This window comes from Lissotriton vulgaris, chromosome 6 (assembly GCF_964263255.1).
Source record: "Lissotriton vulgaris chromosome 6, aLisVul1.2, whole genome shotgun sequence".
Lineage (NCBI taxonomy): Eukaryota > Metazoa > Chordata > Amphibia > Caudata > Salamandridae > Lissotriton > Lissotriton vulgaris.
The window spans coordinates 164,424,825-164,449,885 of NC_141694.1; positions in this window are offsets into that span (position 1 = coordinate 164,424,825).

A 25,061-nucleotide genomic window follows, 5' to 3' on the forward strand; every position below is an offset into this window, starting at 1 on the left:
TATTTACCCATGAGGGTCTCAAGACGCTGGGGGGGGGTGGAAGCTTCGCTACTGTTCGAAGATCCAGGTCTTGAGGAGTCTTCTGAAGGCGAATAGGTCTTCGGTCTGCCGTAGGTGGGTAGGAAGGGTGTTCCAAGCCTTGGCGGCGAGGTAGGAGAAGGATGCGGGGGACGCCGGCGAGGGCGAGGCTGGCGGAGCGGAGCTGGCGGCAAGGGGTGTGGACGCTGAGTCTGCTGTTCAGGTAGGCTGGTCCGGCGTTGTGGAGTGCTTTGTGTGCGTGGGTGAAGAGTTTGAAGGTGATCCTCTTGTCGACGGGGAGCCAGTGTAGGTTTCTCAGGTGGGGGGTGATGTGGCTGCGATGGGGGACGTTGATGATCAGTCGGGCGGAGGCATTTTGGATGCGCTGTAGTCGTCGTAGGTGTTTGGCTGGGATTCCAGCGTAGAGTGCGTTGCCATAGTCCAAGGGCCTGTATCACCATTCTTCTTGTTTCGGTCGGGATCCACTTGTAGATCCTGCGGAGCATTCAGAGGGTGTTGTAGCAGGAGGAGGAGACGGCGTTGACCTGTTTGGACATGGAGAGGGAGGAGTCGAGGATGAATCCAAGAATGCGTGCGTGGTCAGTGGGTGTCGGTGCTGTGCCCAGAGTGGTTGGCCAGCAGTAATCGTCCCAGGCTGAGCGGTTGGGTCCGAGGATGAGGACCTCTGTCTTGTCCGAGTTCAGTTTCAGACGGCTGCTCCTCATTCAGTCGGCGATGGCCTTCATTCCATCGTGGATGTTGGTTTTGTCATTGCGTGGGTCCTTGGTAAGGGAGAGGATGAGCTGAGTGTTGTCAGCGTAGGAGATGATGTTGAGGTTGTGGTGGCAGGCCACTTGTGCAAGGGGGGCCATGTAGATGTTGAACAGCGTCGGGCTGAGGGAGGAGCCCTGGGGGACGCCACAGATGATGTCGGTGGCTGCGGATCGGAAAGGTGGGAGGCGGACGCTCTGGGATCTGTCGGAGATGAAGGATGTGGTCCAGTCGAGGGCCTTCTCTTGGATACCGGCTTCTTGGAGGCGTGTTTTTAGAGTGCAATGGCAGACCGTGTCGAAGGCGGCCTAGAGGTCCAGGAGGATGAGGGCAGATGTTTTGCCATTGTCTAATTGGCACCTGATGTCGTCTGTAGCAGGGATGAGGGCTGTCTCGGTGCTGTGGTTTCATCTGACACCGGATTGGGACGGGTCCAGGATGTTGTCCAGGATGTTGTTGTCTACGAGGTGGCGGGTCAGTTGCATGTTGACGATTTTCTCGATGACCTTCACTGGGAACGGGAGCAGGAAGATGGGCTGGAAGTTCTTGAGGTCCTTGGGGTCCGCCTTGGGCTTTTTGATGAGGGCGTTGATTTCGGCATGCTTCCAGCTTTCCGGGAATGTCGCTGTTTCGAAGGAGATTTTGATGATCTTCCGTAGTTGGGGTGCGATGGCTGCGTCTGCCTTGTTAAATATGTGGTGTGGGCCCGGGTCTGTCGGTGATCCTGAGTGGATGGAGTTCATGACCTTGCGTGTCTCGACGTCGCTGACGTTGGACCAGGAGGTCAGGCGGTTGGTGCTTTTGGTGTTCGGGAGAGGGGTGGAGTCTGGTGTGGTCTGGTCGGTCATGGTGTTGAAGCTTTCGTGGATGTCGGCGATCTTACGGTGGAAGAAGATGGGCAATGAGTCGCACAGTTCCTGTGAGGGCGGGATGTCATTGTTACAATGGGAAATGGTATGAACTAATCAAATGCTTTTTTTTAAGGTCACATGGCAATTGCATTTCGACGAGAAGTTTGTTAAAGGTAGAAATATATAAATGTTTAAAATATTTTAGATTATTGCTATTCTCTTGCTCTCATATACACTTTAAAGTTGTTTAGATATAGTTTTGAGACATAAAAAAATGAGTAAATTGCATACGTCTATGACGTAACACAGGGTCTGGCAGCGTGCACTCGTTGCATACACAACGCGCAGCGGGCACGACCCCATACTTACATGACATAACGCGTGGCTTGATACTGCGTACTGGGCGGATACCAAAGTAGCAACTGGCGCGACCTCATATGTATATGATGTTACGCTGGACGCGTTGCCACCATCAGATACAAAATGTGCATCATTTAGTCAGTTTAGCAATATGACGGATAGGATTCATGTGGTGATGGAGCTTGGTACACTACCGGTATGGGACTGCACTTTTCTCAAAAAAACAAAAAAAGATATACATATTTTTGGGGGAATATATAAAACATTACATCATTTTTAAAATGAAAAAAAAGGATAATAGAGTTCCAAAATATGACATAAAAAAATAGAAAAAATACAGGTTTCATAAATATTAAAATATGAAATTAACATTTAAAAAACCTTTGAAATTCACTAAAAAAACATAGGTTTCAGGGATGTTATAGTTAGTTGGACATTTGACTCATATACCCATATAAAACAAGAGAAATTCACCTGTTATAGTTAGTTGAGCTAACTATAACTTGCGTGCCCGCAATGCACTGCTGAGAATGTCACATATTACATCACTCATGACATGGTCATTGACATCACTGATGCCATCACTGATGAATATATATATATGCATATCCTGCCAAAGTCCCAACTACCTCCACAAAAAAGGGAGCACGCACACCAGGATTCATATACTGGCTGATTTAATGTATAAGTTCACTCCCGACACAGCAGCAAAACAAAGATGCGTTTCGGCTGCGAGCAGCCTTTCTCAATCAATGGACCACCATCTTTCAAACAACATTTAAAATCCCCACAAATCATAGACATAGAAATAATACTGCCTCTGATCAAGGACCCGATGTTGAGCATAATTCAATAATCACATTCAGTACTTCTGTCCACTCTCAGCCTGTTAAGCATTCAACATAGTTTTATGCAATTAAAGACCTTTTAGCTCTCAATCATTGTTTGTTCTGCTTGCGCTACTTGGAACCAAATATTTAAAACATTTGCACAAAAATTGTCAATGGGTTTGTTGATATGTGAACAGAGAAATCTATATGAATGCGCACTATGGGGCCAATTCACAGAACTAATCTGAGACAAAATCCTAAACCCACTACTTTTGGTATTCACCAAAGGCACATATGATTTTTGGTATTCACAGAATGTACGTAAGACTCCTAACTTTAAGTCTGCACTCAGGCTGGAATTTCCTCACCCAGACTGTACTCTCTGCACTCAGACCGTACTCTCCGGCTGGGGCCGAATAAAGTGTAATCAATAGGCCGGATTGCAATTTTGAAGAAAAGGAACATTAGGAATGTGTGAAAAATGGTAGAGGAGGTCATGAAAAACTGTTTGGGTAGGGAGACACTACATCATAATCCAGAAAAGTTTTCTCCTTTGCATCATGGTACACGCAATGCACAATTTGCGCTCCCCTCAGTATTGACTGTAGTGTCAACACTACAGTCAACAATAAGGGCGCGCAAATTGTGCACTGCATACCATGATAGTCTAAGTAGTCTAATTGGGAACTTTGTCTTGCTTTTTATGAGGCTCCGGCTTGGGGCTTGAGCCTTTTCTTGGCACTCTACAACCTGGAGTGCTGCAGAGTTCAACGAGGAGTGGGTGAGGCCTGTACACCTTTGCATTTATAGCATGTTTACATGAGGAGAGCGCTTTTCATTTTAAACATGCGTAAACGCAAAGCAGCTGGGGCGGTCTTCAGGATAACCGCTAACCCATGTGCAATATTGACAATTGACAGCATCCTCGAGATGGCTGTGAGGATAACCTAAAAAACGATCATGCTTGCTGAGCACAGGTTATCATTAGATCACTGTCCCACCCTAGTTGGTTGTGGAGATCTTTCCATTGCCAATGGCAGTGCGTCAAGGTCATCAAATCTGGGACTTTGAAACAAATTATCACTGTAGTCTGCCCCCACGACATTGTAAATGGAATATGCCCTAGGGCCTGCTGTTAAGAGGAAAAAACTAGCAGGAAAGTCTTCAGCAGCAACAGGGCCAACTCTTCACCCAGCTTCAAGTACAGAATCGATCACAATAAACACAGACAGTAGATTCTGTGGCCTCTGACTTCTTAAATTATTATGATGCCGTATGTGGGAAATGTACTGTTATTCTGGAGTGAAACTGAAACTGATTATGGATCGACTCAATCGGATTGAGAGCCGTTTAACAGCTATATACAGTCAGTCAAATACCACAGTAGTTAGAAGCATTCCATCCTTGCAGATGAGAAACTCCACCTGTCATGAAGGGGATGTCACTGTACAAGAACCTGTAAAACCCCTGGAAATATCTCAGACTTGTGGTAAAAATGAGCCTGAGGGAAGATCTTGTCACACTTGTAACACAGATGTATTGAAAACAGGGGCCTCTGGGGATAGAGCACTCAACCATGACCCAAGCGGAGTATGTCTTATTGCTAACAAAAATTTGATGATTTTTCCCCTGCAGGTTCCCCTATGTCCTGCTGCTAGCAGGAGCTCCCGCTCCCACTTAAGAGCAATCATATTGAGTCATTGAAGAAACTATGGAATACAACTGTAGATTGGCTTAGCAAACAAACATTTAATTCTGAGGGACATAAATGAGATTTTAATGCTGCAGATGATTTGGTGGGTGGGATGTTCAAGAAAGGATATTGATGGGGATTTCATTGTGGTAAATTTTCAGAAACCCTCTATTGTAAGAAGCATACTGGAGATGCAAGAGGATCATAATAGTAATGGTACCAGAATTTCCTCACTTCCCCATAGCTACATTTATAAACCCAAAAAGATGATTGTCCTGAGTGCCCCATTCAACTGATTTAGCTCTAGGCCCCCATTACTTTACCAGAATAGGTTCCTTTGATCTCGTAGGGATTGACTGACTGAATGCTAGACTTAATTCTAGCAAGGATCCAACATACAGCCCCATAGTGCCATCATCCCAATCTGCAACTCTAGCACTCTTAGGTATTGTTGTGGCCCCTAGTTGTGGCTTTAATCTTCAAACTATCCCTGAAAACAATTGTTCCATCATTAAAGATAGAAAAAGTAGACCTCACACTGCCCATCATGGACCTTAGTATCATGGAACATTGCTGGTTTAAAAACAAAAATAGTTTATCCAGCTCTGGGTGCTTTCATAGATGACTATGAAATCTGCATATTCCAAGAGACGTGGGAGTAGATCCTCATATTAAATGTAGTTAATCTACCTTCTATTCACCAGCTGTTGCTGAGGAAAGGGGCCCCCATACTGGGGACCTCGTTATCTGGGTGAAAGGTTATTTACATTGTTAGGTCAAGAGGCTCCCTGGATCCTCTCCCAATATACTTGGTCAGGTGTATAGTTAGTAAATGTATATAACAGACCCATTGGTGTGAACAAGAAATCACCAACGCTGTGCCTGGACCGCACCCAGTGCCAGAACACCTGGACCCAGCAAACGCCACAACACTAGACCCCTCTACGCACTCAACGCCGCCCGAAACCTCACCTGCTTCCAAGCTGCCCCAAAACGGACTCACAGACTTTTCTCCTGCCACACCTGCAGCTTCACCTGCAACAGAGCTACCAAACCTCCAAGGACAGGGCCCAACCACCTCCGCTGCATACTCCTCAACACCCGCTCCGCACGTAAACACGCCGTTAAGCTCTGGGATCTGCTCGACACCTCTGCCCCAGAAGTGACCTTCCTGACTGAGACCTGGTGGAACGACTCCTCGGCGCCCGACATCGCCATAGCCATCCCGGACTCGGAGGAGGAATAGCCATCGTCCAGAAGTCCAACCTCAAGGTCGCCACCCACCAAGACAACACCCTCAACACTGCTGAATACCTGCACTTCCGGATCCACACTACCCAAACACCACCCTCAGAGGAACACTCATCTACAGCCCCCCGGACCTGGAGCTCAATTAAGCGACTCCATCGCCAACCTCGCCAGCACCCACTCACTCGTCTCCATGGACTACATCCTCCTCGGGGACCAGAATTTCTACCTCGAGAACAACAACGACCCCAACTCCGCCACCCTGATCACCAACCTCACCAACCTTGGCCTCAGACAACTCGTCACCGCACCCACCCATGCCGCTGGCCACACGCTGGACCCCGTCTTCTACACAGGCACCCACGTCACCTTCGACCACACCACCGAACTCCACTGGACCACCATCGCAGCATCCATTTCACCTTCAATAAACCAACCACGCACCACCGCACCCAACAGCTACCTCGCCGCTGCTGGAGCGAAGTCACCGAAGACCAGCTGATCACCACCCCACCCAAGACCCACCCACCGACCCCACCAACCCAGACACCGCAGCCCGCAATCTCAGACAGTGGATCGACGACTGCACCAACACCCTCGCCCCACTCAAGAAACCCTCCAACAACTACGCCAGCAAGAGAGCCACCTGGTTCACCGACGAGCTGCAGACCTCCAAACGCGCATGCTGGAAACTGGAGAAGATATGTCTCCATGAACGCACTCCCGACAACCACGCAGCCCACAAGGACGCCACCAGCAGACATCACCACGTCATCAGATTAGCCAAGAGATCCTCCTTCAAAGACCACCTGGATAACAACGCACTCGACAGCAAAGAGCTTTTCAGCATCGTAAAGGAACTCTCCAACCTGAGCGCCAATGACATACCGCCCTCCCAAGAACGGTGCAACTCACTGGCCATCTTCTTCCACCGCAAGATCACTGACATCCATGACAGCTGCAACACCATGACTGCTCGACTACACCAAACCCCACCTCTCCTGTGAACACCACCAGCGCCAACCGCCTGACCTCCTGGTCCAACGTCAACAACGACGAGACACGCAAGGTCATGAACTCCATCCACTCAGGATCTCCGTCAGACCTGTGCCCACACCACGTATTCAACAAAGCAGATGCTGCCATCGCACCCCAACTACGGAAGGTCATCAACATCTCCTTCGAAACAGCGACATTCCCGGAATGCTGGAAACACGCCGAAATCAACGCCCTCCTCAAGAAGCCCAAGGTGGAACCCAAGGACCTCAAGAACTTCCGGCCCATCTCCCTGCTCCCGTTCCCGGCGAAGGTCATTGAGAAAATCATCAACATGCAACGGGCCCGCCACCTGGAAGACAACAACAACTTGGACCCGTCCCTGTCCGGGTTCAGACAAAACCACAGCACCGCGACAGCCCTCATCGCCACCACAGACAACATCAGGCAACAATTAGACAACGGTGAAACATCAGCCCTCATCCTCCGGGACCTGTCAGCCGCTTTTGACTCGGTCTGCCATCGCACCCTAAAGACACGCCTCCTAGAAGCCCGAATCCAAGAGAAGGCCCTTGACGGGACCACGTCCTTCCTCTCTTGCAGAACCCAGAGCGTCCGCCTCCTGCCCTTCCGATCCGAGGCCACCGACATGATCTGCAGCGTCCTCCAGGGCTCATCCCTCAGCCCGACGCTGTTCAACATCTACATGGCCCCCCTCACACAAGTGGCCCGCCAACACGAACTCAATATCATCTCCTACGCTGACGACACCCAGCTCATCCTCTCCCTCACCAAGGACCCGCACACTGCTAAAACCAACCTCCACGAGGAAATGAAGGCCGTCGCCGACTGGATGAGGAACAGCCGTCTGAAGCTGAACTCGGACAAGATGGAGGTACTCATCCTCGGACCCACCCCCTCAGCCTGGGACAACTCCTGATGGCCGACCACACTGGGAACAGCACCGACACCCACCGACCATGCACGCAACCTAGGATTCATCCTCGACTCCTCCCTCTCCATGTCTAAACAGGTCAACACCATCTCCTCCTCCTGCTACAACACCCTCCGCATGCTCCACAGGATCTACAAGTGGATCCCGCCCCAAACAATAAGAACGGTGACACAGGCCCTCGTCAGCAGCAGACTGGACTACGGCGACGCACTACGCAGGAATCCCAGCCAAACACCGACAACGACTACAACACATCCAAAACGCCTCCGCCTGACTTATCGTCAATGTCCCCCACCGCAGCCACATCACCCCCCACCTGAGAGACCTACACTGGCTCCCTGTAGACAAGAGGATCACCTTCAAGCTCCTCACCCACGCACACAAAGTGCTCCACAAAGCCGACCTGAACAGCAGACTCAGCTTATACACCTTTTTGCTATGGGGGGGTAGCTTAGTGGCCTCATGGGGTTACTGTTTAGTGGCCCTGACACTAGGAGGACGCCATTTTGAAAGTCGGCGCTCTAGTGGTCAGGCACACGGGCGCATTTAAATGAACGCTGCACGGACGCGCAGAGGACGCGCGCAGCGGGTGCACCGCGCACGGCCGAAGGCGCGCCTAAGGCAACCCCGTCTGCGCCCGACAGCGTCCTGGAGGCGCCCAGCGCCAGCCATGCTGTCCCCGCCAATGGGGGCGCTTTGCTAAAGAGGTGCTACTCGGGGGATACTCTCTGCGACCTGATGGCTACTGTGAACTGCCTGCCCCATAGTTGGGATGTTGCGCAGGTGCCGTTTGCGCCCTGTACAGTGTGTGGCTATGTGCTGAACCCTTCGACCCCGCCTATTGCTGCTAGCCGGCCTGCACCTCAGGTAAAAGGTCTGTCCATCCGGGCTGCTCTGATTACTGTACGGTCTCTCAAAAAACATATTGTGGACATTTTTGATCTTTTTAAAGACCAGGCCTTGGGATTGCTGTTCCTGACTGAGACCTGGCTTGATGTCTCTTCTGACCCGATTGTCTCCCTAGCCATTCCTGCGGGCTATATGATTTTTAGAGCAGACCGCTTGGAAGGGAGAGGGGGTGGGGTAGCTGTGGTTTTCAGGAACATTTGGGATCTCCGTGTGGGAGACTCCACAGCCTGGAATAGCTGTGAAGTTCTTGATTTTAATATCCGTCTCTCATCCCACTATACCTTGGGAATCTCCCTTATCTATAGACCCCCGGGCCCGGCGGGCTCTTTCCTTCAGAGTTGTGGGGATGCCCTTGCTACAAGAGCTGTTAGATTCTCCCACTATATGGTTTTGGGCGACCTTAACATCCACTTGGATCAAGTTGATATCAAGGAGGCTATCGACTTCCTGGACATCTTAAATCTTGCACAGCTTGTGCAGCATGTTACGGGACCCACACATCAGGCTGGTCACTTATTTGCACTAATTTTCCGATTTCTCTTCACGTTCCAAGCCCGGTGTCGTGGTGGGACCACTTAATTTCTTACTTTTCCTGGTTGGTTGTGAAGGAAGAAATGCCGACACTGCCCTCTCATAGGGCTGCCTTTGGTAAAATTGACCCTCGGGATTTCATTCAGGCCCTTGACCAGTTTAGGCCCATCCTATCTGGAGATCTTGAGGAGAGCCTGCTTCGATTTTCGAATTGGGTGTCTCGGGCAGTAGAATCGATGTCCTCTTCGCAGACATGTAGGCCAAACAGAGATTTTGTCTCCAAGCCCTGGTTTAACGCCAACTTAAAAAGCCTTAAGCACGAATGCAAGGTCCTGGAAAGGACCTGGCATAGATGCAACTATTGCCCCATGGCCAAACTAAACCTAAGAGCCATGCAAAAAACATACTACAAAGCAATAGTTGTTGCCAAAGGACAATTCTATGTGGCACGCATCGAGTCTGCGGGGAGTAATTACAAAGAGATTTTTTCTATCGTTCGGAGCTTTACCTCCCCATCTGCACAATCCAGAGTGTTGGCTCCTTCATCAGCCTAGTGTAATACCCTTGCTTGTGCTTTCAGGAACAAAATTCAGTCAATCCAGGCGTTCTTCTCTTTTGGAACAATCTCTAAAGCCGCCTCAAGTATCGATCCCCTGGTTGTCTCCTCCTGCAAGCTGTCTGATTTTAGACCAGTTGCGCCATTATAATCTTTGAAACTTCGTACTAGTCTCAAGTCTGGTTCACCGTTAGACCCTTGTCCGGCTAGGCTCCTGGCGGCAGCAGCATCTAGTGTCTGTGTTGAGGTGAACGCAATTGCCAATAGATCCCTCCAGACAGCTGCTGTCCCGCCGACCTGGAAGCAGGCTAAAATTCTGCCCTTATTGAAAAAACCCTCTCTGGATCATAGTAACCCCGTAAACTACCGCCCCATCTCTCTTTCTTCCAGCCATAGCCAAAGTCTGTGAGAAAATTGTTAATAAACAATTATCAGACTTTGTGGAGAATGAGGCATTATTACACCCTGCACAGTCTGGATTATCCTCTTATAGCACTGAAACTGTACTAGTAGACGGGTCAGAAGCCATTTGGGAGTGCCTGGACGCTGGCGGAAGAGCAGCTCTTGTTCTGTTAGATCTCTCCGCAGCGTTCAACACTGTGCCGCATGACCTTCTCCTGGCTCGGCTTGCAGGGATTGCCATCTCCGGCACAGTGTGGGCATGGCTTAAGTCCTTCCTGGAAGGCCGTATCGGCAGATTTGGCTTCCACCGTGTTCTTCCCCTCCTCAACCAGTCACAACTGGGATTCCACAGGGATCGGTCCTTAGCCCTCTACTCTTCAATATCTATATCACACCTCTGATATATTTGGCTGAGGAGTTAGGGGCTAAGGTTATGGCCTACGCCGATGACACACAGTTGCTTTTTACCTGGGATAAGATCTCGCTTTCTGTTTCAACGGCTCAGAACTGTTTCGATGCAGTTTTCAGCTGGCTGGCGGATGCACAGCTGAAATGCAACAAACAAAAATCAAAGATTCTGCTCTTTGGCAAATTTCCATCCAACTTTCGCCAACACTTGTGGCCTCCAGACTCATTGCCTCCATCCTCCACGGGTCAGCCTGCTAAAAATTTGGGGGGGTGGTTCGATCGATGAGTCCCTTTCTTTCTCAACACACATTAACAAACTGACTGGTTGCTGCTTTGGTCTCTTTAAAACCCTGAGGAGTTTCTTCCAACTGCTCCCGCAAGCAGCGAAAGAGACGGTAGTCTGCGCCTTGATTTTGTCTCGTTTGGATTATGCGAACACTCTTTACATTGGCATCCCGGCCTATTTGTTAAAGCGACTCCAGGTTGTGCTAGACTGCTGTTAGGCATCTCATCTAGGATCAGTGTTCAACATCATTTGCATTCTCTTCACTGGCTCCCTGTGGCAAACAGAGTCAAGTTTAAAGTTCTGGTTTTGGCCCACCGCGCCCTACATGAGCTTGGCCCTTTATACTTGCAGAGACCCTTCTCCTTTTATCGTCCTGCACGTGCTCTTCGCTCTCAGTCCCTTCGTCTGGCCGAGTTGCCCATTACAAGCTTCAGCGGCTTGGAGGTAGCTCCTTTACTATGAAGGCCAGCTCGGCCTGGAACGCACTCCCCCTTGAACTTCGTTCCATTCAGGACACAGCACTGTTTAAACGGAAACTGAAGACCCACCTGTTTGTCTAATTTTGCTTTTCTTTCCTTCTTCCTTTCGGTCCTCTCTTTTTTCTCTCAACTGTAGCTCCGCGCCGGGACACTCATGAGTAGCCGTGCGCGTTATAAATTGTAATAACATAACAACAACACCCCCACCCGCCAGCTCTGCTCCGCCAGCCTCGCTTTCGCCGCTGTTCCCCGCATCCAACGAACAACCTCCGGTGGCAGATCCTTCTCCTACATCGCCGCCAAGACCTGGAACACCCTCCCTACCCACCTACGGCAGACCCAAGACCTACTCACCTTCAGAGGACTCCTCAAGACCTGGCTCTTCGAGCAGTAGCGGCACCCCCTCCCCTCAGTGCTTTGAGACCCTCACGGGTAAGTAGCGTGCTTTACAAGTACTCTGATTGATTGATTGATTGATTGATTGGTTGATTGATTGATTGATTGATAGGTGAATTGTTGGCTGCTCTACCACACAATGCATATGTAAAATTAGCTGTTGATCTAAATGTGTCATTCGAACCCCAGATTATTTATTTCCGATGTGAACATAGCTAAGGAGGAGGATGCCATATGGCATATGCCAAAACTATGCATTTCCAAAGCAAAGAATGGCTCATTTCAAGCAAATCAGTTACGAAGAACAACACTAAAATTAGGGTTACGTGCTTGCAATGGCAGATCTTCATCAGACTAGTAAGGGGCCTGCACCTTTCAGTGGCTGAATTAAGGCAGCAGAATAGATAATTTCCTATTATCTCTAAACATGTGGCAACTTATGAAGGATATGACAATCCTAGAAAGGCCTGATAGTGACCATAATTACCTCAAACTGGAACTCCCAGGCCCTGTAGGCTCTGGAGCTGAGAATATTAAACCATCACTCCAGGGGGATATGTCCCTGTCTAATAACAAAATGGCATTAAAGTGGATACGTGTGGAAGCCCACACTGATATATTGAGGCAGAGTAGCTGAAACATTGGGTAAAATGGACAATGGGGCTGAAATGGGAAATAAAAGAAGGGAAGAGCAAGGCAAAGCAGTTAGAGTCACTAGGGATCTCCCAAGAAGAATCTCTTAAAGCCATAAAGGCAATCATCCCCAGAAAAGCCCCAGTCCCCGATTGTATTCCTGCTGACCTATATGTCTCTGACCCAGGCATTTGGGTGCCCTACATAAATTCACTCTCTGGGGAAATTCTAAAGGGAGGAACAAATCGAATATCATGAAAGTAAGCAGAGATAATCCCAATTCACTAAAAAGGGCAACATGTTGATCCTGCTAACTTTAGACCCGTCAGTTCCATAGACATACTCCAAAAGATATTTTGCAGAGAGTTTTTAGAGAAACTGATGGATTGGGTCTCAATATGGTGCACATTTGTCTATTGCATCTTCTCTTATCCCATAGAAGCAAAACAATGGTAGTCTTGTACACAATTAATGATCTTTATGGCAGTTGAGCTAGGGCATGAAAAAACAGAAGGATAGGGATGGAAGGCGTTGTCTCCATGTCCTTTAAGTGAATGGTGAGGCATGTAATGTGCACACTGGTCCAAGTCCACTCCACTTCATAAATGTGAATGAATAAAGGGGTTGCATAAGTCAGACCCCAACTATATAAATGTTCTTTTATATCCATGTTTTCTTTTTGAAAAGCAGTTTGAAGATATTATATATGAACGTTCTGTTGTGGCCTACATAGAGAAGTAGAGTTTGTCCTGAAACTCAAGTGGCTCGCTCAGACGTTCATCAGCTAACACACTTGAGTCTGACATTTTACACTCATCCTCCTCAGGTGCTGTTTCAGGTTCAGTGTAATCTTGAAGTATGAACTTTTGGTTCATTTTAATCATGGTCAATCTCTCTACCTTTTGAGGAAAAGGACTGGTCCTTTTTACTGTGACAACTGTGCAAGCTGCATTGAACACATGGTCAGTAGACACTCTGACTAGCGGATTAGCCACATACTTTATTGCCAGCCTGCTGATCTCTGTCCATTGGTGCATCTCCCTATACCAATAGACCAGTGGTTCCCAATCTGTGCGCCGCAGCACCCTGGTGCTCTGTCAGGGCTAGCCAGGGGCACTGCATACCAAGCACAGAGTTTGGGAGTCACTCCAATAGACTAATGGTCTTTAATACTGGCGGACCTGTTTTGGGTCATCCAAATAGTTATGAATCATCCTTCGAATTGTCATTGGTGCTGCCACTTGCTTGACCTCTGTTTCCTTCACCTCTGCACTTGATGTAAGCTCTACCACTTGTAATCAAGCCATTGCAGAAGTTGGGCCTGATTCTTCTTATGTTGGTGTTGCTGGTGTTGGCTGCTGTGAGGCAACAGTGCTGCCCTCTCTGGAGGTTGAGGGCTGCATGCCAGGATTTCTGCCTCTGCCTCTAACTTCCAGCCATTCTTCTACCAGTTCTCTTGCTTTCTCTGACAGTCCAAGCTGTATAAAGTGCAACAACACCTTCTGAAAAAGGAATTAAAGTATTTTATGTACTTTGGATCACGTTTTGCAGCATATATGTACTCTTTGGAGGACATCACCTCTCTTTAAAGTTTTGGATTAATAGCCAACCGAAGAATTAATCTCTGAACCAACTCATATGCTTCTCCATTCACAGCAGTGAACCTTTGCTACACATTTTTCAGCTGATCCTGTGGTAGATTCAACAGCGGGATCACTTGGCTCATTTTACTGCCCTCCTTACTGACTTCCTGCATGAAAAACTTAAAAGGAAGTAGCATTTTATCAAGCACTTGACTAGCCTGCATTTGTCCATTTCCATTGTCATGTTTTTGCCAGTTGCATCCCCTACTCTTTGAAGGATATCATTGGTGATCAATCTGTACTGTTCAAACAGATGTTACAGCATGTATTTGGTTGAGTTCCAGCATGTTGGCACCACCTGGATGCGGACCGTAAAGGTATTTTATTACACGCTGTATAATGCTTCTGTTTACGTGCTTTAAAAGTATGACTGAAATTAGTGCAGATTCTTCAGCCAGTGGCTAGTATGTTGCTGACTGTGGCTTCCTTTTTGAGAAAATCCTGCACAATCAGGTTAATGCATTGTGCCAAACACAGGACCCTGAAATAACCATCTGCCAAAGCCTTGACTATTCTACAGACATTATTTCAACAAATCCACTGCTGAGACCTCTGGGTCGAAGGCATTTCAACACATTGCTGTTAAAATATTCCAGGATGTTGACAGCTGTATGGGATTTCTCCATACCAAACATCACTGCTGTTGCATGCTGCTGAATGCCCTTAAAACTTTCTTCATTGCTGAGGCCTGTGCATAACTGCTCCCTAACCTCCACAAAAGAGGTCCAGTGTGCAGTGATACACATGTAATCAGTTGCTTGACATCATGATGGTGTGCTAGAATCGCAACTCTGGCAAAATAGGTTCTGTTGGGAATCTTCCATTTTGGGCATATGGGCACCGCAAATTCTAGAAATCCCACACCTTCCACCAAAGAAAAAGGAAGACGTCCAGCACTAACATTTTAGTCATCTTCAAGTTGTACAAATTTACTGTTGGGTGGATGCTTTCATAGGGCCTCTATTGCCTAAAAACGCCCATAATAGTAGCTTTGATTATTTTCTTTTCTGATGCACTGACACAGGCGATGTCCGGAGAGTAGCAGGAGGTGGAAGACTTACTGTGAGTTTTAAAGTGGGAGTGACTGCATGGGGCGGTGTTTGCATCGGAGTCTTGTGCCATTTGTAGCTTGCTGATGCAGGTGATGCTGGCATACTGCAAGGGATGGAAAACAACATTTACAACACAACTTTTACAAAGCACTACCATTACAACAAAACTTTCACAACGCAAGATCCATTACAACGCATGCCATAACAATGCAACCATTACAACTCATGACACTACAAGGCATAGTGTTATTTGCCTTGCGTACTTTGCCTGAGGTAGTGGTGGAAGCAGGTCTCAGTGGGACCTTACAAATATGGGAGCTGTAGGTGGTGGAACCATGTTCCGCTGGGTAGGTTGAATAGGAGGGGTCATCTGGATGTCGTATTATCCACCCTCCATACTAACAACAATCATTGTCTTGTCATCACTGTGACTTCCAATAATTCTACGGCTTTTAGGAGCTTTCCTTTTCCCTTGTCTCTTGTGGTGGTTCTCTGACTTGGTCGGGGTCCCATCCATGACCAGATCACTAGAAGGCATGCTTGGAGAAGATGGTGGAGTAACATTTCTTTTTCTTGCTGGGGATCATGAAGCCAATGGTTCAATCTTGCTCAGCAGGAAGCTCAACCTCCTGTTCTGCTCCTTCAGGAAGATCTGAAGCTGGCTCCTGTTGTCCACTTTGCTCAGTTTCCTGTGAGGATTGGGTACTTTGTGGCTTAGACAAATCCAATTCAGACTAACTGCTTGTCTCCATGATTGCAGTGGCTGCCTAACTGAGTAACATTGGGTTGGACTTAGGTTGAGGTGATGCCGTTGATGAAGGAGTGCTGCTCCCAGCTTTTTGCTGCCCAGAGGAGGGTGCGAAAGTACCACAATGTTTCCTTAAAAAGGTGATGGTAATCTCTGTCTTCTTCTCCTCACGGACCACTTTCTTTGCAGGAACACCTTTCTTTGGGGCCATCTTCAAGTTCTTAGCTCTGGCTGTTAACACTTAGCTGCATAAGGGGAAACCAGAGGAGGAGGACGTAGGTGATGTCACTCAGCTCAGGCTTAATGTCTAGCAGTACCTTGTGAAATGTCTCATGTGCACCTAAAAGCAAACAAACAAGAAAAACATTCAGTGAAGCATGGCATTTGCAGTTTGAATATACATACAGACAATATCATTTAGTGCCTTCATCACAAATAATTAACAATAGTGTATCCCATCCAATCCAAACCATACATAATATTTCAATAACATACATATTAAAAAGTTTAGTTTATGTGCCTCTAATGCCAGCAAGACACCTGTGGCAATCAGGGGGTTCAGGAGAAAATTGAATAATCCTTAAAAAATGTAATGCTGGTGTATGCCTTTGGCAGGCAGGAGGTACAGGGGAAAATTGAATAATCGTTCTAAATATTAATGATGGTGTGCACCTTTGGCCTAAGAGACCTTTGGCAGCCTGGGGGTGCAGGGAAAAATAAAATAATGTAAAGGAATAATTGCTGGTATCTCACTAGGGACTAAATGAAATCCTGAGGGCAATCTAAGTGAACTGCTTCTCATCCCATGCAGAACAGCCTGGTAGCTGCTGCCACTTGAAGGTCCACTGACCATTGCTGGTTGGTGATTCAAGGCCCTCCTCTACCCACAGCTCCCGCCTGCTCCTCATCCCTAGTGGCCTAGTAGAGAGCATCTTTGCTCTGCTGCTGGTCAGCCTTCTGTCCTTGTGCTTTCTGGCGCTTTTCCCGTAGGCGTTCTTTGCGCTCTTTTTTCTACTTTTTCACGTATTACCCCCTTTGCGTTCTTTTTTAACTTTTCACCCATCACTCTCTTTTCTCTGTGCTGTGCCCCTGCTCAGCCTCTATGGATCCACCACATTTCTGGATTCTCACCTCCCAGCTGTCCAGCCCTCTCCCTCACACTACTGAATGGCAGCCACTGCAAGGCCATGCTGCTCGCATACCAAAGGCAAGTCTGTATGTGCCCATCCGCACCTGGATTGCTCCCAGTGACATGGACCCTGGCTCTCGGACCATCTACCACTACAAAGCAAGCACCCTCCTCGCTCTCAACACCGGATGCCACCCGGACTTCAAACTCACATCGTCGAAGGTCACCCAAGGCCTTTTCTCCTCCGAAACTGCAGCTGCATCCTCACCCTCCTCCGCACTCCAGCTCCTCCCACCTCACTGCCAACCCACTGCGCACCCGACTGGCTCAGCTGCATCCTGCTCAACATGCACTCCCTCCACAAACACACTACAGAAATCTGGCACCTCCTAGACTCTGTCTCTTCTGATATCGGCTTCCTCATGGAAACCTGGCTGAACCCCAGTTCAGCCATGGACATCGCCACTTCAATCCCTGACAGCTACAGGATCACCCGCAAGGACCGCACCAACAGACTAGGAGGAGGCATTGCCATCGTCCACAAAAACACGCTCCTTCTGACCACCCATTCAGATGACCCAATGACAACCAAGGAACATCTACACTTCCAGGTCCAGACCAACCCCAACACCACCCTCTGTGGCACCCTCACCTACAGACCTCCTGGCCCTCGCCTCCCCCTCACCGACACCATCATCGACTTCATTGCATCCTAAGCTCTCACATTCACTCATTACATTCTACTCAGCAACCTCAACTTTGACTTTAACAAACCCAATGACAAGAACACCACATCCCTCCTAGAGAACCTCACAAGCATAGGGTTCAAGCAGCTAGTCACCTCTCCTACCCACTCTGCAGGACTTACGCTCGACCCCGTCTTCTCCACCAGTGAAAAGTTCACTTTGTAAATGTAAAAATGTAAATTGATACTTGTATAGCGCACTACTCACCCGCAAGGGTCTCAAGGCGCTTGTACAAATAGCGCTGTGGAACCCATCCTGGCTTTCCCAGTGAGGCGTCCAGTCCAGGGCACCCCCAAGGTGGAGGCCAGGCATCCTTAGTATTGTGGGGGCCGTTGTAGAGATTAAGCAAGCTATTGCCCAGAGTTGCAGAGTGGGACTTCATGATTGGAATAGGCACCGAGACAAGAAATATCAGGTCCGTGGAATTTTGAGCCCAAGACCCGCCGAGTCGGGGAATTGAACCCTGGTCCCAGGCTAGACCTCTGCATCAGGGTCTGCCACTCTAACCATTGAGCCACACTTCTCCACTTTCAGCCACACCTTCAAACTAGTCTGGACCAACCACCACTTCGTCCATTTCACCTTCATCAAACACACCATACACCACCGCACCCCCCACTCCCACACCAAAGCTAGAACAAGGTCACTGAAAAACATCTCATCGCCACCTTCAGCACAACCACACACCAATATCCACCAGCACCAATACCTCAGCATGCCACCTCCACCAATGGCTCTCCAACCGCTCTAACACTCTGACGTCTCTAAAGAAAGCATCCAGCAAGCAACACCCCAAGAAAGCCAGCTGGTTCACTCCCACCCTCCACGAGTCAAGATGCACCTGTAGATGACACAAGAAAAGATGGAGGAATAACAAACCCCCTGACACACTCACGCAGCTTTCAAAGCTGCCGTCACTGCACATCATCTCCTGTTCAAAACTACAAAGAAAACGGCCCTCCAAGACAGAATCAATGCAACGCACACAACAGCAAAGAACTCTTCACCACTGTCAAGGAGTTCACCAAAACCAACAGCAAGACCACAGAAGTCCCACCCTCCCAAGATCTCTGCAACAAAGTTGGCTCCTTCTTCCACCAAAAGATCAGGAGATCGACAACAGATTCGACACCCACTACCCTCTCATCACTCCAGCCACCACTGCACCCAATACCCCCAAACATATCCTGCTCAACTAGACCCCACTTACCACTGATAAAACTCTCAAGAACATGAAGAGCATCCACTCCGGAGGCCCCTCGCACCACTGCCCACACCGCATCTTCCACAGAGACACCACCTCCATCACCCGGAGGTAAGTTACACCATCAGCTGCTATATTGAGACCGCCATCTTCCCTGATTACTGGAAACATGCAGAGATAAACCAATTGCTGAAGAAGCCATCCGCCGACCCGATGGACCTCAAAAACCTCAGACCCATCTCCCTGCTCCCTAGCAGGAATTGCATGCAAAAAGAGTGACCCTATCACCACGAAATCCAAATGAAAAGTGACCAGGGGATGAACAAATCACTGGGAGGAGCCTTCTGGATACGAAGAGGAAGTTGGACTTTCTGTGGCACTTCTTTCCTGTTAAAAAAAGTTAAATAAAAAGTGTGTTTCATGCTAAAAAAAACTACCTGAACCATCAATTTTAGTAGAGTATTCACTTGCAAAGGTATTTTTGAGTTGATTTAACCGCTTCATGAGTGGAAAATCTACTCAAAAGCAGCCCTGACAGCTCATAACTACCAGCATTAAAAAAACAGCGCCCGCATTAAAAAAATGCCACCAGAAGGTTTCCTGGTGACCAGAAATCGTGCCAAGGTCCGCAAAATCTTGTTTGTGCTAGCAAGGTCCATGGAGCCTCATGTTGATCCCATTGTCATCATGTTGGTCGAACTGGACCAAATTCTGTCACACTTCGTGCAACAGAATTTGGCAAGAACTGAGAGTTACAAGCGTCAATCAATCAGGATTTGTAGAACATGGCTGCTTCACCCGTGAGGTTCTCAAGGAGCTCTGGGGTCATGCTGCAGAATCACGCCGCCTGTTCCTGTTGGTGGAACATCCAGGTCTTGAGGTACTTCATGAACTGCTGGGAATATGGTAAGGCTCTGAGGTGCAGGGTGAGGGACCTCTCAGGTCTTAGCCGCTAGGTGCGAGAAGGAGCGGCCTCCACTGTTTGCCTGGTGGATGTGTTGGGTAGCTGCTAGGTTGAGGGATCCTGAATCCCTTGTTGCTTGGTGGTAATTGACTCGTTCTTTGAGGTATGCTGTTCCTTTGTTGTGTAGTGCCTTGTAAGATTGCGTAAGCAGCTTGAACTGGCATCTCTTTGTGACTGGTAGCCAATGGAGTTTCCTGAAGAGAGAGGTGGTGTGTGTCTGTCTGGGGAGGTTTAGGATGAGTCTGGCTGCTGTGTTCTGGATGTTTCTGGAGTTTTGTCAGGAGTTGGGCAGTAATTCCGGTGTAGAGGGAGTTGCCTTAGCTGAGAGCTTGCATTGCAGTTCACCTGGTGCTGGGTGGGAGCCATTTGAGGACCTTCCTGAGCTTTCGGATGGTGAGGAAAAAGCGGAGGAGATGGCGCTGACCTGCTTCTACATGGATAGCTGGCTGATGATGATGCATAGTTTCGGGCTGTGTTTGGTTGGTTTGTGATTAGGGCCTAGCTAAGGTGGCCACAATTTGTTGTTCCAGAGGGTATTCTTGCCTTTCCCGAAGATTAGAACTTCTGTCTTGTCTGTGTTGAGTTTAATAAACCAAAATCAAAAATTAGGGAGTAAAGAGGTAGTGCTCCTAAGAGTACTGTGGTGGATGCATCCTCCAAACAAAGTTTTATGAAACAAAAGGATCCAACTCGAAGAGGTTTATTGTATGTCTAGAAATGTAAGAGAAACACAATATGTTTGTTAAAATACCCCTCACACACCAAAAGGGCCCTTGTTGTCATGCTTCATCATCGGGGTCTGGTCGGGCATGCTGCGACTGGCGACTACGCTGGAGCACTGAATTATTGTAAGTGCCATGTGAGGTGTATCTGTTGTGAGTGAAGAAAGGGTCTGGGGTGGATGAAAAGTGATGCTAAAAAATACCTGACCTTATGGATTTTAAAAAACTTTATTTGATCATAGGCTGATATTGTTAAAAAATGTGTGGGTCGGAGAAGTCACGCTAGTAATGTGCGTATTCTCCTTTGGGTGTCAACATGTTTCGAAGCTTGAGATGCTTCTTCTTCAGGACAGAGTATGATCCCTCAGTCACTCACTATGTTGCTATCAATATGTGAAGAAATTTATATACAAGTGATGTCAAAAAATACAATACCCAATTGGTACCGGAATGAGTTTTCTAAAGCTTTATCAGTATTTCTAAGTATAAGCCTGTAAAGAGAGAGCACAATTATTTCTGGTGCGCTCCCAATGCGAAGACACAGTATCACCTAAGGAAGAAAAGGTGATGCTTCTATAGTTTAACGTTGGTGCCGTGACCTTTAACAGTGAAGGAACGGGGAGCCACTACACACAACGAAACAACATAGAACAGAAATCACACACTTATGTTGGCTTTCAGAGTGGGTTCTTATTGTCTAGGAGGGAAGAAAATTTTGTTTTGAAAAATCAAAAGTACATACTAGAAACATAAGGAGTCAGTACTCCATGAACCTCCGGGTCGAGAGGTGAAATGAAACTCTCATCTGTATATGCGGGAAGAGCATAACAAAAACAGAGTTGTTTGTTATCGTTCCTTGGGGAAGAAAATGCCTCTAGAATTGATCATGGGTCAGAGGAAAATAGGCATGGTCCGTCCTCTTCCCAAAGCGGCTAAGCCGTACTTACATTCTGTTGTGCAGTCACAGCTTGCTCTCTCACCAACCCGTGGTTCCGTGGTGTGATTTGAGAGGGCGAGCTGAGGCGTATTTATGCATGGCCTGATTGGTTAATTGTGTAGAAATTGTGTGCACCTGGCCGTGAAGAAAGGCATGGATATTCGATAACCAACTAAAACTGCCAGCGTTGTTGAGTGTGAATTCTTTGGGGGCCATATTGGTACTGGGAAAAACATCTCGTCTATCGTTATTCTAAAGGTAAATTTAAAAGTGAGTCTCTTGAGCATCAGAGAGACGTGCTTTTCATGTTCGCTCAATTTAGACCTCCAGAGAAGTTGGGGTAACCAAGTTGTAGTCATTAGAAAGTCGATGATTAGAGGTGGCGGCCATGTTGGTCAAGGGAAGCGCCAGGACGTAGCTTCAGTGCTACCGGTAAACCTCATTGGTTGACGCGGTACTAGCTAACGTAATCCGAATGGTTCTTAACATTGTGCGCTAACCTCTATACGTGTCAGCTCCAAGTGATGGCTTCACACACTAGTTTCAATGCGTCTGGTTTTCATAAGGGGGGGACATTCTTTTTTTTTTAAAAACATCTGTATGATGCAGGTTTAAACACAATGGCCAGCAGTATTACAAATACTATTAGTGGTAAAAAGAAATCAATTTCATGGAAATGTCTTTCAAAAAAGGGTTCAGAAGTGATGCTAAATTTGGATCAATAGTATTTCTCACTATAAGTATGCTAGCAACATACCTAACATGGTATAGTGATGCTGGTGACTAGCAGGGGCAAAAAATGGTGAACACATCCACTGTGGAGGTGTCATGTTAGTTGTGCCCAAGGAATGTCATCGTTGAGCCCTGTAACATGTGTGCCAAGGCAAAAAAAACACTGTTGTTCTTTTTCCAGTAAACCTGTCTCGTTCTGGATCTGTTCTATCACAGTCCACGGTAGATCTTTTATGCTATGACCCATTGTTAGGTACTGGTTGGCCATTTTGGTTGTGCTTCTGTTGCATCGGATATTGCTTTTATGTTCGCCGATCCGTATCTTGACCGTTCTCAACGTCATTCCCCCATATTCCTTGCCACAGGGGCATGTGATCAGGTATACGATGTTCTTGCTGTTGCAGTTTGTGAAGGTTCCCTGGTCCCATACTGTTCCGTTCGCAAACTTAATAGTCTTGATCTTCTTGGTTAAATCGCAAGTACTACATGAGCCACATGGGTGGTGTCCCTGTACTGATTGTAATCTTGGTATTCCAGAGTTTTGTATTCCCATTGACCTTGGTCTTGTATGAACCAATATGTCCCTCAGATTTCTACCTCTCCTGTGTGAAAACATAGGTTTCGGGAAATCAAGGGTGCCACAATTAAGGATTTTCCAATGTTTATTTACTATTTTGGAGATCTTGTTGGAATTGGTGTTGTAGGTAGTCACACATATTGGGCGTTGTTCTGGTTCCTTCGGTAACTGGTTCTCTAACAAAGCTTCCCTGTTGCTGTTCCTAGCTCTCTTGAGACCCTTCTGATCAATTTTTCTAGGGTAGTTTCTTGTTAATAGATTCTGTTCCAGATCCAATGCATGTTTTTTGAATTCAGAGACATCGGAACAGTTTCTTCGGAGGCGAAGAAACTGTCCATAAGGGAGATTGTCTCACAGATGTCTCGGGTGAAAGCTATTGTATAGTAAGAGGCAGTTCTTGGCTGTGGGTTTAAAGTGAGTGTTGGTCTTTAGTCTTCCTTCTTCTGGATAGAAATTGAGATCTAGAAATACCAGATTTTTATTGGATGCGTTGTGGGTGAATTTTAAGAACCTATCTTGTAGGTTTAACCTGACCATGAAATCATTAACAGATTGTGTGTCTCCCTTCCATATTACAAGGACATCATATATGTACCTTCTCCGGCTACTATGGTCCACCGTCTTTTTTAGGCCAACGCCGCGGACCACGAAGAGGAAGAAACCATTCACTTTTTTTATAGCTTCCATTTCTCCAGTGGTGCAAGTCTGCAAACTGTAGCCAAAAAAAGCTCCACGAGGCTGGATGCCGTCTCTATGACATACCATTGAAATAAATTAGCTGCTGCAGAAAAGCTCTGAGCAGGGGCAACCTGAATCTTTGGCTCAGTGGCAACACACCTTCATCAGGTTTGTCCTTGTCTGCCTGAAGTCTTTGGAGCCAAAAGGTTTCTAAGTCCCACATGTTTCAGGATGATAGAAGGAGTAAATTGTGATGCAAGTAAGGGTACCAGGACCTCAGGAAAAGCACTTGGGGGCCATGACTAACTCCAGAAGAAGCCACCAGCAAGATTCAGGGCAAGTGCAGAATTGGTCAGCTGGACTCTTCAGGAAAAGTGCTTCTTGCAGCTTGTTGTTTACTCGTAGCTTAACACTAGACCAGCCAACTAACTCTTGGAGTCTACCTCTTTGTCCTGGGTAAAAGTAGGAGCAGGTCCAGTCTTTCAGGTCTCCTCACAGATCTCAACATCATGTGCAGTCCTACTTCTATCTTCCACAGGTCTAGGAGTGTTCTGAAGAGGCTGGTAAACATTGTACTGCAACCTCTCAGCAGAAACAAGGAAGATACAGCTCAAGAAAGGGGTACAGTCTAAGAAGTAAAACTTTAGAGATAAAAGTTAGTACTCCATTTAAAGGGAAAGGAAAAGGCCAGTCGCCCGCCATTCCCTTTTCCAGAGAGGAAAAAAGGAATAACAAAAGACAAGTCTCAGGGCAACCGTAAGCCCCCCAATCCAGAGCAAGCCTGAAATATACATGACGCAACGCCTTAAAAATCACCCCTTCACTCAGGTCCTACTTTAAGGTTCAGGATAAGGATAAGAACTGTACCCCTGAGAAAGCTTTGAACTGGGATACCTCATATCGAGATCTACCCAACACAGGCAGGATCCAAAACCTCAAAATGGCGGATAACCAGAAACAGCGTAAACAGAGTGAAGGAATACTCAACTTAACAGTCGGCAATAGATATCAGGCCCTCTCTGTCGACGAAATAGAAACTGGCCATCGACCTGAAGCAACAAAGACAACTCTGGAAAAAAGCCCACAGGGTCACTTACAAACTCCGCCGGCACCACTTCGCCCACTGCAAATGCTACTGATACTACAAATGCTACAGTTGCCAAGAGTGTTACCATCCCTGAGAATGCTCTTGAGGATTTGATGAAGGAGCTTCGAACTAAATTTGCAATCTGCGAGAAAAAAAACAGTCCAAAATACAGGAAGTGTGCGAGGCCCTGGATCAGAAAATAAATACTCTCATCGACAGGGTGATACATGTCAAGGGTGAAATTGAGGTATTAAATAAGAAAAAGGAGGCAAACCACAATGCAATAACTAAACTAAAGACTAGGGAAGCTGAGATCAGTGAAAGAATGGAGTCCCTGGAAAACCACGCCAGGAGAAACAACATCAAAATCCTGAATATCCCGGAGGGACTCGAAGGAGAAGACATGAAAGGTTTCATAATCCAGCTACTAGAGGAAAAAATCCCCTGGGCTAAATCGATAAACCTAAATGAAGACATTCAAAGGATACACCAAGACCTCTTTAGGAAGGGGAAGTTTAGA